Genomic DNA, 14835 nt, shown 5'->3' with positions numbered 1-14835 from the left:
GTTTTGCAGTGCATGGGGCTAAGTAGCCTGTTTGTGCACCAATGCAGGGATAGCGAGCTGCAGCAGGGTCATATTTAATAAATGACTTTACGCTGCTTTCTCCCCCTTGTGTAACACAGAACAGGAGCATTGGTTGTTGCAAAGCATTGGACTAAATTTAATAAAACAGCCTCTCAGAAGCTCCCACCGATCACTCAACCATAACGAGCTCTGTGTAGCCAGAACACTCAGACACTGAAAATGAAGACAGCACTTTCAAGTTCAGAGACCAATACTGCACATTTCACTTCTCACCGGCAACCACAGATCTGCAAAGCACCTTCCTTTAGCGATACACTGAAAGCACACCTCATAAAATCTTCTGCACCACCTCTTCTGGACTTCTGGAGCTAAGAAATTCCTCAATGTGATTCAGTTGATGGTGATATACTGTGCAGGTGCTGTTGCTCTTTTATTTGTTCTTGCATTCCTTTATCCATGAGTTTATTATCTTGAATGATTTCTTCAGTTAAAGGTGTGATATTTTCAGAAGGTTTTCAGAAGCTAAGCAATTTATTTCAGTCTCAGAGTGATTGGAAGCGAGAATCAAACTTTACTCTGATAGTGGAAACCTAGTGGGTTCAGTAGGATACAGTAGAGAGCAGATAACGTAAACGGACTGTACTAAACTAGCAAAGTCACAGACCTAAAAGCTAAATGTGCCAAAACATGTCTAATACAACAAGAGAACAGCAAGCTAAGGGCCAACAAACAAAGTATGGAAATTGCACACACACTGATAAGATCACATTACAAACAATGCACAAAATAGAGATACAATGTATGCAAAATCAATGAAACGAGAAACTGGAACAGTTTGAGTAGAAGGAGGGACATGATATGCAGCGCTTGCTGGAACTCGGAACAGTGGGATGACCAGAAGGTCCTCACACCCATCTGGTTGTCATTTTCACTTCACCACTAAAGTTAGATTGGGTGGATGGTCAGGGCGTAGTAAAACCTTGTTTGGATCATCTCTCCCGTTACTAGTTTGATTGGGTGAGGACATTAATGAGCTTAACAAGTCCATGATTAGCATTCCAAAGAAGTAAATAATACTGTTGAGTATAAGTCAAATAGACTTCCTTCATGACTTATTAAGTCTGGTCCACCTTTCTGCAGAGCTTTTGGTCCTGATTTGTTCAGGAATTGCCATCTCAAATTGAGCTTCGCTTCCAAAATCATCCGATACATCTCATAGCTGGACCGTAAACACAAGGTAATCATGTAGTCATGAGTTGATTTATTTATATATATACAAATCCATATATAGAATCTTATTTAACAAAGAATACCCAAAATCAGCAGGCAATGTGCTTTTTTTGTTAAAGCCTATATAGCACCATTATCCGGTGACTAGGCAATAAAACACTTGTCAAGTAAATTTTTTTAATTAAGCTACGTCTTGATTGCCTGTTATCACTGAACTTGGTGGGAATGCCTACTTGATTATTCAATTGAATTGAAATAGTATCTTAAGCCCTGTGGCACCAGTGATAAACGGCAGTAAGCCCATAATGCCACAGGACTCAGATAAAATGCTTCACAATCGCTGTGTACCTCAGTCCCTTATTGGTGGTGCTTAGAAATAGTCTAAAATCAGGTAGCAAGTCGCAGGTGTCTATGAGGTGCCGAGCGGCTGCCCTTTTACTTTGTACTTAAAGTCGAATAAATTTCATTTATTTAAAGAAGCCCCCTGTTCTCGACTTCTTCCACGGTGTGATAATGCTTCGTGTGGATGAGTTCTCAGTATTGTGAAGAATGCTGCAGATTACAGGGTGCTGGGATCAGAAGGCCTGCGGATGCATTGGTTGCAAATGGGGGCTGCAAGTAGGCAGGTAAGAGGTGAGTGCTGTGCATGGGATGTGCAGTGGTTGCGCCCTGTTGGGAAACAGCAGTCAAGCTGCCCCAGTCCACTTTCTGCCCCTTGAGTCCTGTCGTTGCAGTAGGAACTGTTTTCTGCTATCACCAATTGCCACCAAAGTAGTCCACTTTTAATTTCTTTAGATCTTTTAACTTTGCAACCGTCTCATTTTCCAAAGATCGAAACGTTTTTTCTAAAAAAAAACAGTTTACAAAACCATGTCATTCTATTTCACATGAGCAGGATATGCAGTTGTAGTAATTATCTGCAGACACCGAAGGGTTTGAATAAAGTTGAGTTTACTCATCAGCAGAAACCCCGTGACTTACACAAGCCAGGCACAAACAGCAACTGGCGAACGTTTTAGATGTCTTAGATAACAACACCAGAACACAGTTATTTTATAGTTATATTGCATAGTAAACATTCCCTGAAACAACACAGAGCTGAACAGCATTGAGAATTACACCTCCCCTTTCCTTCACAACAAACGAATATACCAAATGCAAAACGTGAACAGGAACTACAAAACACACAAAAACTGCCATCACAGAAAACCATATCCAGTGTTATAACAAAGACATAAACAGTAACACACACCAAAAAACACAACACACCAACACAGATCCCCAAACTCTAAAGAACACAAAAACCATGACCAGTTATCCCAACACATAATTACCCAAGTATTACTGTAATCTGCGAGATCTCACCACCTGTTCAACAGCAGATGCGGAATGCCCAGTATTGCCACCATCATGCAGCACAGCAGAACTGCAGCCCTGCCATCTATGTTCCTGCAAAGCTCACAATCTATCATAAACAACCTCCGGAACACTCCTCCTCACTCATGAGCTGCACCTCCGACTTACGTTCTGTAAGAAACTGGGTTACTTGTTGACTGGGGTGTGAGCCATGATCAATCAGCAACCACAATCCTTGACAGTGTAAGGCACAAGCTAACCCCAAATGAACCTGTTCTCAGCCCCCTGGTAGATTGGCACAGAGGAGTAAGGCTTAACATAGAGGCAATGTGTAATATATTTGTGCCACACTTCAACAGTGAAAACACTATGCAAAAAGATCCCACACCAGGTTCAAATGATCGAGCAAAATGTAATAATTAAAACAAGACCACAACGACAAAAATCCAATCAGTTGAACCAGAGTTATGAGTTTTTAAAGCATACATTGTAAAATAGCACCTAAAAGCATAAAGCGCCAGCTGTGGCTATCTGGTCATGCTGGACCAGGTCCAAGTAAAAAATTCTGGCCGACCACAATAGACCGTGGGTTGGATACAGTCCCAGATTAGTCCAGCTAAAGTTTTTCTTTCTTATCTTTTGTCCCACGAATCCCATTCACATTGGGGAGGGCTGTGAGGAGCAAGGAAAGCTTCACAGGATGTTGTCGGTGTGGCACAAAGAGCAAGGTCGGGTGTTGCAGATGGCAGGCTGGAGCTTCAGATTGGAGATCCCCTGCGAGCAGTTAATGCTGCAGTGTGAAGATATGGTCTGGCACTGGTTTGCGCTAGTTTTCGGTGCGAGCTGTGCGGTCTTGGTGCGAACAGGCCGTTTGTGGCTGTAAAGAGCCTAAAATATTGATTTAAGCGTCCTTTAGACACTCCAAGGTCCAGGACCTGAGAGACACCACCTGGGGGCCAAGAACCCGCTGCAGCTGGGTCCAGGAGCTCTATGGGGAGCCGTTATGTCATTGAGTCTCAGATCAGGAGGCCAGCAAACTAACCCTTGGAGTCACTCTGGGGTCGTGGGTTCAACAGTTGCAGGTCCAGTCCTTCTTACCCAGGCAAGAGGGCAGCAGGTCAGCACCGCAAGGAAGCAGCTCCTTCAGAGTTGCAGTCCAGCAGAGGGGCAGTCCTTGTAGCAGCACAGCAGTCCTTCTTCCTGGCAGAGTATGCACAGGTCCAGAAGTGCCTTGAACAGTGGGTGTCTGAGGTCCAGTATTTATTTAGTTGTCTAGGAGGAATACACAAAGCCCAACTGTCAGCTACGCCCAGTCAAGTGACCCAGGCACAGGCTACAGGTACCAAGAGCCAGACATATCATTCTTTCACACAGTGCAACAAAGCAAGTCACCTTACTGCACTGCTTCCTGTGCCGTATTTCCCATTATACAGCGCATTCCTGCCCTTTCCCGGCACTGGCACACTTTTGACTGCTTAGGCAAATGCAGGCACCATTGCGTCATGGTGAAAGAATGCCTACGTTGTAGGCAGGCATTTTTCTTTTCCTATGTGTGCTGTAGAATGCAGCACACATAGAAAGAATAAAAAACGAGGAGAAATAAAGATATTTCCCTTTGTTCGCCTCTCCTGAGGAGGTGTAGATTTTGAGACATTCTCCGGTCTTTCACTAATGGTAATTCTGAAAATGCACCAAAATCCATGGGTGGACGCGAGGGAACACCCACACTCCACCTTTGGAATGCCTTCCTGACGCAGAGTAATACAAGTCAGCGATTTGCGCTGCCTTGCGTTACACTAGATTTGTCAACCCATGCAAGGCCACGGAAGGTGGACCTTCGTGGCTTGTTAAATTTCACTTAGGTTTTGCATCACTTTTGCGCCCCCTTGCATGGTGCAAAGGCGACACAAAACCTTGATAAATCTAACCCTAAATGGCTAAGGCGGGAAATACCAGCTTTCTAAAAGTGCCATTTTGAGAATTGCAATTTAAAATCTGAATTCACCTTAAGTTAAGATTTTAAATTGTGATTCCAGAGACACCAAACATGAAGAGGTCACCTTTTCCCATTTGGAAATTACACTTATAAAATGTAATACGGTAATTTCAATGTTATCTTATCAGAATTTAAGAGTTTTTCACAACCAGGACATATAAAACTTAAAAGTACTTGTTCTACTTTTTAAATATATAGCACCATCACCTCTAGGCTGTCCAGGGCCTACCCTAGGGGTGTCTTATGTCTATTAAAAAGGAAGGTTTGGGTCTGGTAAAAGGTTTATTTTAAAATCAATACATTGAGACCTGGTCTTCAAGGCACCTCTCTTGAGGCCATACATATAAGCGGGGGTAGGGATTCACAAAAAATAATTTCCCATATATGCCTCTCCTTTCTTTTACGAGGTAGTAACCTCCCGCTTTAGTGCCTTAAACTTTTAAATTAGTCTTGTTTTTACAAATGGCAGTAACCACACTATATTACCCCTGACCAACGTACAGGAGTGTCACTGAATGGTGTATAGAAATTAAACATCACAAAATAGTGAAAGGGCAAGTTGACACCTCACGTGCGCACCACCAATAGAGATCGCTGGTTGGTACTTACCAGCTATGCCCACTTTTTTCATAATTGGTAGCCATCTTGCCTTAAAATAATATGAGTGTAGTGTCAAAAACAAACCAAAATTGGTGCTAAGAAATAAGTGAAGTGAATAAATCACATCCCACAAATGCGACCATGTGAAACTAAAATTGAAATAAGTTGCACTTTGATTGATACCAACTTTCTCAATCACTGTGCACTTATTCAAATTAAAATCGGTTGCCAATCATGCATACCGCTTCATACTGTGCCGACATGTTTCATTGCCACCACACTTTCAAGGCAATTTCATCAGTGCAGTGAGGTTGCCTGGCACCAGTACTGGACACTGAAATTATCTTTTTCTTTTACAGGGACAGCCAAATGTAAAAGGTTTATTTTGCCAGGTAGACATGGCAGCTAAACTGCACACACACGCTGCAATGACAGGCCTGAGACATGTTTAAAGAGCAACGTAAGTGGGTGGCACAATCAGTGGTGATGGCCTACTAGTAGCATTTAATTTGCAGGCCCTGGGCACCTTTAGTGCCACTCTACTATGGACTTATAAGTAAGTTAAATATGCCAATTGGGGATACGCCAATATGACAGTGTTTTAATGAGTGAGCACATGCATTTTAGGACTATTTAGCTGTGGTAAAGGATGCAGAATATGAAGGCCAACAAAAACTAGATCAGAAAAAATGGAGGAGAAAGGCAAAAGGTTTGGGGGAACACCACCGTAAGTTTGACAGGTCTACCACCTTCCTTCTGAAACAAAGCAACTCGCCTCAGATTGCAGGTTTGTCCATTCTCTAACTTCAACCAATTACCAACACCTCCCCCCACAGCCTTAACCTTGTAAGGGAAACAAAACTTTGGACAGACCACCACCAACACCACCTGGTATGACCTTCACCCAATCACCAACATTGACAACGTGACTCTTCTGAGCCACTTGTGCCCCTTACCAACCACTTTGGAATGCACATAATGCATCCATGAAAGAACCAGCTTTGTCCCTGTTCATATACCATACATCAAGTGCAAGGGCAGCTCCTCCGTTGTGGTGGAGGAGCATCGCCCGCTGAAAATCAGCAGAGGCAAGCAACAAAAATAAAATGATGATATAACATTGTTATTACTATTTTATATTTAGTCTTGCAGGTTGCCAGCCAAGGTAGGGGCATGGCCACCCACACTGACGCTGCAGTACCAAGAAGGAGGAGGGAGTGGTTGGCACTCCCAAGTGTGCATGGCGGTTTTGCAGGCCAAACCTTCATGCACACTTAGCCTTTCTCTACCTGGCTGTGTTATACAGCTGGGTGGAGAAACCAACACAGGCTCCCAGTCTATGCCCGAGCACAGAACCGAGTAACTGAGACCAATCCCAGCGCTGCTCACATGCTGGGAATAGTATGCTAATATTCCCAGCATGTGAGTAGTGCTTGGATTGGGAGCCTGCGCAGTGTTCAGCAATTCCTGGATGGGACGCGAGGATCGGGACCAAGGCAGGCCATCGGAGCAGGTAAGTTTTATTTTGTTTATTTAAAATTCATTTTTTTAATTGTGTTCCCCCTTCCCCTGCTCCCTCCCCACGCATTTCGCAATCCATGTAGCCGCTACTGATCAGGTGTCCTCCTGGTGCTGGCATCCATGGTGGCAAAACTGAAGGAATATCTTCCCTCCTGAACACCTCTCCTAGAAATGCTGTGGTAGACCATGTACTGCCATACTTCATGAATACCGCTTCAACCCGTTTGGATTTGGCATCCACCAAGACAGCAGCAAAAGACTCCTGTTCTGGTAGAAAAGCAAACGCGCCTATGAAGTCCAAACATACCTTTCCTCAAATCTCACCTTTCTCTCAGCCTTTTGATTGTGTAGGTCTGCCACAAATGCCCATTGTGCGCTAAATGTAGCAACTTGGGTCTCACCACACTGGGCGGCACAAACTTGTTGCCCCTTATAATAAGATTGCTGCCATGCAAAGATAACTCAATGACCACTTTATGAAATGCTTTTGACTGCCTCTGTCAGTGTACCCTCTCTCCTCACACCCATTTAATCTTTTCAACTACTGCCTTCAATGTGTTATCATTGATCATAGCACTCATCCATTCATTCTTGGAGACAACTATCCAAACCTTCCATAGCGGCCTTCACACTAGCCACCACCTCCTCAGTATGCAAATCACACACCACCGCTACTTTATCAGGTAGCCCCGACAAACAATCCGCAACTCAGTAATGTAATTACAATCCTGCAATTTCACAGCAAATCTTATCAATCTCCTTGGGCAATTTTTGGTGCTCACAGTTCCCAAAACCTTCAGCAATGGTTTGTGACTATTCACAAATATCAAAGTGTGCAAGAGTCCATGCAATGACTCCTGCCCTCAGTTTATCTTTTGCAGGTGCCTCCTCTCCGGCTTCATGAAGGCGGGTTGAGTAACTCTCAGTACCATCACTTCTGGTTCATTCACTGGACACAGTCCAGGGGACCCGCTTGGTGTACCCTCTTCTGCTTTCTTTTCCAGGAATATGTCTTAGGTACATAATTTGGAAGGACATAGCATCTTTTACATTTGATTTTTGGTCTTGAATAGAGGTATAGAATGCCCTATATTTTGCTATAAAGGGAATTAAATTTTGATGTCATCAAACCCTTCATGGGTGCATTAGTAGGTTGCTTTAATTGTTCTTTTTGTCTTGTTCACAGACATTGCCACTAGTTCATTTCAAAGCCAGTGGGTCTACTTTTACAGTCATCCATTTAAGTTCACTCTACACATCCTGGGAGTATTAGTATCTCTTCAGGGGTTTCTCTTAATATGAGATTTAAACAGAAGGAAATACAGTTTACTGAGCCTCTATTGATTCTGCCATGGCTGACATGTGTTCATGCCTACGTTAGTATGTGTTATACTATAACATAGTTTCCAATGGGGAGCATATCCCCATGCAGGAGGCATGTTGCTTCAAACGCACCTTTGAAGTCCAAACATACCTTTCCTCAAATCTCACTCGCTTCAGACACATGCTGTCCTTCCTCCAAGACTCTGAAGTCCACCCTCAACCACTTCTCCAAATTTTTACACACCTTACACTCTTCCACCCACTTCTTCACTTGACCATCCATGAGAGGCAACCAAAACCTTTCTCTCAGCCTTTTGATTGTGTACGTCTGCGCTAAATGTAGCAACTTGGGTCTCACCACACTGGGCGGCACAAACTTGTTTCCCCTCATAATAAGATTGCTGCCATGCAAAGATAACTCAACGACCACTTTATGAAATGCATTTGACTGCCTCTGTCAGTGTACCCTCTCTCCTCACACCCATGTAATCTTTTCAACTACTGCCTTCAGTGTGTTATTATTGATCATAGCACTCATCCATTCATTCTTGGAGACAACTATCCAAACCTTCCATAGCGGCCTTCACACTAGCCACCACCTCCTCAGTATGCAAATCACACTCCACTGCTACTTTATCAGGTAGCCCCAACAAACAATCCGCAACATTTTTTCCCAACCAAGAACCTACTCAGTAGTGTAATCATAATCCTGCAATTTCACAGCAAATCTTATCAATCACCCTGGGCAATTTTTGGTGCTCACAGTCCCCAAACCCTTCAGCAATGGTTTGTGACTATTCACAAATATCAAAGTGTGCAAGAGTCCATGCAATGACTCCTGCCCTCAGTTTATCTTTTGCAGGTGCCTCCTCTCCGGCTTCATGAAGGCGGGTTGAGTAACTCTCAGTACCATCACTTCTGGTTCATTCACTGGACACAGTCCAGGGGACCCGCTTGGTGTACCCTCTTCTGCATTCTTTTCCAGGAATGTCTCTTAGGTACATAATTTGGAAGGACATAGCATCTTTTACATTTGATTTTTGGTCTTGAATAGAGGTATAGAATACCCTAGATTTTTCTATTAAGGGAATTACATTTTGATGTCATCAAACCATTCATGGATGCATTAGTAGGTTGCTTTAGTTTTTCTTTTTTTTTAGTTCACAGCAATTGCCACTAGTTCATTTCAAAGCCAGTCGGTATGCTTTTACAGTCATCCATTTAAGTTCGCTCAACACATCCTGGGAGTATCAGTCTCTCTTCAGGGGTTTCTCTTAATATGGAAGGAAATATAGTTTACTGAGCCTCTATTGATTCTGCCATGGCTGACGTTTGTCCATCGCTACGTTAGTATGTGTTATACTATAACATAGTTTCCAAGGGGGCGCATATCCTCATGCAGTAGGCATGTTGCTTCAGTGTGTCCCTCTGTCAATTTATGGATTTCTAGGTTCCTCCGTAGATAAGTATCCTTGATGTTGGATACTGGAAGGGTGAGATTTTGATCGATATCTTATATCTATTGATCTAAACCTCGATCTGGTCGACTGAACCTTTGTTGCCTGTCTTTAAGGAAGAAAGTACATCCATGTCCAAGTTAGTTCACCCAATAAAGGACTCTGCTCCCAAAGATCACAAACAACTTCTAGCTTTCAAAAGTTTATTGTAAGGATATGATAAGCTGCAAATACAGGCATCTCAGAATGAGATTCACGAGATACACAGGTCCAATTACATACATGTGCTCTCGGAAAGCCCTCAGACGAGCAACGGAAATCACTAACACAAGTTCTAAGAATAATAAAGCTATCAGCATTGACGCATATCTCTCCTTCATTTAAGTTGGAGGAAAACGCACAGGTTAGGCTGTCCCTACCCTGCTCTAGATGGTATCCCTACTTAACCAAATCCCAACCTAACAAAGGTGTCAGCAGTGAATGACCCCCAAGGGAAGTCACCCACTCTTAGTCTCTTGGTGAAAACCTATAGTTCTCCAGTCATGACCCCTCTCTGCCTACCCATCAGCTCTCTAAAGGGTCCTCAGGCATCTGCTCTAACTCCACCCAGGGGTGCTGTCCCTAATACAAAACAGTCAACAACATTTGAGACGCCCCTCGCGAGACGCCCCTCACGTGATGTAGCTTCTGGCTTTTTCCATGATGCTTTGTATTGGGCCTCATACGTTGGAGTTGACCTTGCTTCTCAGACTCTTCTCCGGCCCGCTGATACCCCTTAAACATTCCGGAACCCTCCTCCATGTCTGGGCCGTCTACTGAACAGACCTCTATTCATATTATTTATAATTGGATTCCCCCTTTTCTCTTGCAGACAGCCATCTGCAGCCAAGATCCCAACTCTCATAGACTTTCAAAAAGGTTCGCAACAATTCTTAGCCCAGACATGTACGTGTAAACCAACGTTAAAACATTTCAGGCCTACAACATTTCTCATAATGATTATAGCATTCAACTTCTTCATTTAATTAAAGCATAAACACATTTATAAATCCTGGCCCATTAATGCAATGACCAAAACATTAATACAATCTATGTCGTGAAAAGAAACACCTTCCCTTTCCCTCCAGCTCTGGCCCTGAGGCCTACCACATTCTGCGTTTAACCACCTACCATCTTACATTTTAACAGCTACACGACATGGATTCAAGAATAATCACATCTAATAAAATCATATAGTGTCACACATTTCTGTATTAGTTCCACTTCTACTTAAATCTCTATATTAGCTATACATTTAGAATGTAATTGCAGATACTATTAGCACTCATGGCATTTCTCCTCATGATTTGTGCTTACTACAGGTAAGTGTGATGCACTCATACATTTAGGTCAGTTTGCGCTCTCTCAGTTCCCCCCTTTGATGACCTCTCGGGGTCATCACTAACTTTAAACTGCAGTTATTGGTAGCATAACTTGTCTCTGCGCTTCCAGAGCCCTCAGACTCCTGTACTGATTATCTTGTATGGCAGCCAATCTCTGCAGCTGCTCTCTTTGGGCCCTTTCTGACCTTCTTGTTCTGTACCATTTGAATACCCTCACCAATCCCCACAATATGATCCCACAGATCAATATTATGATGATAAGTTTTAGTATATACCACACAAAGCTTTTGCCTAAGGTGGAGATCCACCCTCCAACTGCACTCATTCCGTGGCCCACCTTTTCCCAGACATTTTCTCTACTCAAGTCTTCGATCTCCTTGTGAATATCAGTTATGTTCCTAATAACTTTCTCAAGGGGTTTTGAATTGTCTGGAATGTAAGTGCAACATTCCTGAACCTTCAAAGCCTTACAGACTCCGCCCTCTTTTGCTAGTAGGACATCTAACGCAAGACGGTTCTGAAGAACCATAGCCCTTATCGATTGCATCTCTCCTTCTACCAGCATTAAGGACTGAGCAGTGCTGGCAGACAACCTGTCGACGACTGTTGCCAGCCGTCTAATTTTAACATCATTAAGGATTAGACCCAAAAGAGGGAACATAGCTCCAAAGACATCTCCAACCATTTCTGCATCTCCTACATCTCTCCTTCCCCTCGATGATGTCTTGCCCTCAATGATCACTAAGTCTTGTGCATGATATATTTTGGGGAAGACAATTGCTAGGTAACATGATCCATACCAGTTGTCAGGTAGTCTCACGTAGGCATTTCTTCCACATACAAAATACACATTTGGAATCACTTGCATTCCCTTCAGGAAATCTTTAGTATAGTACTCTATATTGAAAGCATGTTCACAGTCGACTTCTCCCACGTATACATTTTCATAATACGTTTTGGCTCGGTGAAGACATAGCTTTCCTCTCTGCGTCTTATCTAAAGCTATTGGACCACTGCTACCCTTTCTCTTGTGTGCCTTCTCTTCCTCGGTCCAATCTGTTTTCCATTGTCCTGATTTTTTCAAAATCTTTTGTCTCCTGTAACGATCATCCACCTGCCCTATGAACTTCTTCTCGACTTCTGACACCTTGCATGTCAGGTTATTTCTACGGGCATGTGAAGTATCTAAGGTAATCCAAGGAATGAAGAACTTGGCCAATCTGTCTTCACTCTTCCAGTAGTCCCATTTGTTCATCTGCTTATAATTTGGGACTTCTGGCAACACTGAATCATAATTGGAGAAATAGTATTCAAAACTATCTCTCTCATAAAATATACTAAGCAATAAGCTACATGTAATGCCATATGTCAGCGGGAGGTGATGATATCGAATGCCTTCATCTACAGACGCCGGCAACTGCATGCAGACGTAACAATCCTTAACCTCCATGGCATCCACGTATTCATATAAGAGTTTAGCATAAGCATTTGACCTAAAGTCTCCTTGGGACTCATCTACGTGTAACCTGCGGGCTTCTGCAACTAATAACGCTTTCTCTTGAGTGTTTTCCCCTTTTTCACCAACAACAGTAGGTGTAAGCGTTTCTACAGATTTCACATCAGTTACCTTCGCCTCTTCCTCATGTCCCTGTACATAAGAAATTGTTACCACTAAAGCTATTAATATTATCACTCCTACTATTAGTGTACCTATTATACATTTAGCTCTGCGGTTCTGGGTGCCGGCTTCCATTTCGTCAGACAATATGGCTCTTCTCTTATCTTGGCAAAAGTTCTTTTCTTCTCGTTCCTTTACAGTCTCTTTTTAATCCTTTTGTCTTTAGAATCCACACAACTGGAAGCTGACAACCTTCCTCGCAAAAGTCCTTTAACAGTTCAATAAAGACAACCCTAGCCCTTCTCCATCAACTCAAGGGAAGTTCCCTAATATTCTCTGCTTCCTGGGCGCTAGGTAATCTTCTTTTTCTGCTTGCTTTATTTACAAAGTCCTTAACAGTCTACTATCAGGTTTGTGCTTGCAGCTTCAATAGCATAGTTCAGTATTTCCAAACGAAGATTGTGCTCTTCATGTGCTGTTATCGTTGTACCAAAGTCGGGGAATTGCAATTCTGAAAGAAACATGTGTTTTAACTTGCTGAGGCGGGGAGGTCTGGGGAGCATGAATGTTAGTGACCCTTCTTGTTCGACTCCGGGTACCAACAGTCGTATTTCCACGGTGACAATGGGCTCAGAACTGGACACCACCACCGCTCGGATCCTCCCTGTCTCTGGTTTCACAGACATTTGTCGCCAGATATGTCCACTCAGGTGTGGAGTATCTTCTGTTAGGCACACGCACTCTTCTTGACCTTCTTCGGTCCGGTGCTTCAGCGCCCTGAGCACCTTCTTCCGGGTCTGAGTCTTCTGATATCGGAGGAAGGGTTACCTCTGGAGTTGACCTCAGGCTAGAGCTCCTTCTTTGCGGCCAATTAGCTTCTCCATGTGCCCTTCTACTCCTTCTCCTTCTTGTCTGTTCTCGCTCTCTGTCAGACCTGTCAGTGTCTGACTCGTACTCCCAGCTACTTTCTCCTTCTGTAGCGTCGTCTGTTTCGCTGTTGTACTGACCGTCCTCAGCTTGGTCAGACTCGTTCCCTGCTTCCGCTGGCACCTCTACAGCTTGGCTAGCCCCCTCTGTGGCTTCTCGGTCCTCTGTTGGACGTCTATCCGAGAGAGGAGCTGTTTCTTCCAGAGGTGCTGGAACCCTTCGCGTATGTGACGCGTGGATCCAATTGGGCAGGCCTCCCACCTTCACAGCTGTGTTCGTGATCAGGATGATCTGGAAGGGCCCACGCCAACGAACATCCAGGCAGCTTCTTCTCACATGTTTTTTCACCAAGACCCAGTCCCCAGGATACAGGTCATGGCACGGGCCCTGGCACGATGGAACCTCGGCAGCCTGCACCTGAAGGGACACAGAACGAATGGCGTCAGACAGCCCCTTACAATAGTCCAGGATCATATCATCTGTGATATTTAACAGTGCAGCAGTTGGGACAGATGGCAGCCTCATTGCTCTCCCCATTAACACCTCATGTGGTGACAACCCTGTTCTTCTGTCTGGGGTACTACGAAGGCTCATGAGGACCAATGGCAGGGCGTCAGGCCAACTCAGGGTCGTTGAGGAGCAAACTTTTGCTATTCTGGCCTTGATCGTGCCATTGATCTGTTCCACAATTCCTGAGGCTTCTGGTCGGTAACTGCAATGCAACTTCTGATCGATATTTAGAGCTGCACAAATCATCTTCACAAGCTCGCTGTTAAAATGCGTTCCCCTATCTGATTCCAAAAAGGCCGGCACCCCGAAGCGCGGAATGAGTTCCCTAAGCAGTAACTTGGCCACTGTGAGGGTGTCGCACCTACGTGTAGGGTATGCCTCAACCCATCTGGAGAACACACAAACAACCACCAGGACATAGCGGAGGCGGTTGCACCTTGGCATTTCAATGAAATCTATCTGCATTCGATTGAATGGACCTCCAGACCTTCCTATGTGGCTCAGTGCAACTGGTGTTCTTTTTCCTACGTTCAGCTGCTGACAGGTCACACAACGCTGGCACACTGCTTCTGCTGCTATTCTAAACTTAGGATTGTACCAAGTCTGTCTAAACACTCTCAGCATAGCATCTCTACCTAAGTGTACGGGACCATGTATGAGTCTGGCCATTGGGCTCACCATCTGATTGGGCAACACTGCTCTGCCGTCTGCTGAGACCCAAAAATGGGACTCACCCATTACACATCCTGCCTTTTCCCATGTTTCTTTTTCACAATCAGGAGCATTTTCTTGCATGTTTGACAGTTCATCCCAAGTATCAACAGTTTCCAATATCATGGCTAATTCAGTCCTTACATTTATTCCACCCACTTCCACCTCTGTGAAAGAGTACCC

Source organism: Lissotriton helveticus, chromosome 1_2, assembly GCF_964261635.1.
Source record: "Lissotriton helveticus chromosome 1_2, aLisHel1.1, whole genome shotgun sequence".
Lineage (NCBI taxonomy): Eukaryota > Metazoa > Chordata > Amphibia > Caudata > Salamandridae > Lissotriton > Lissotriton helveticus.
Note: the sequence above shows the minus strand (reverse complement) of the source record.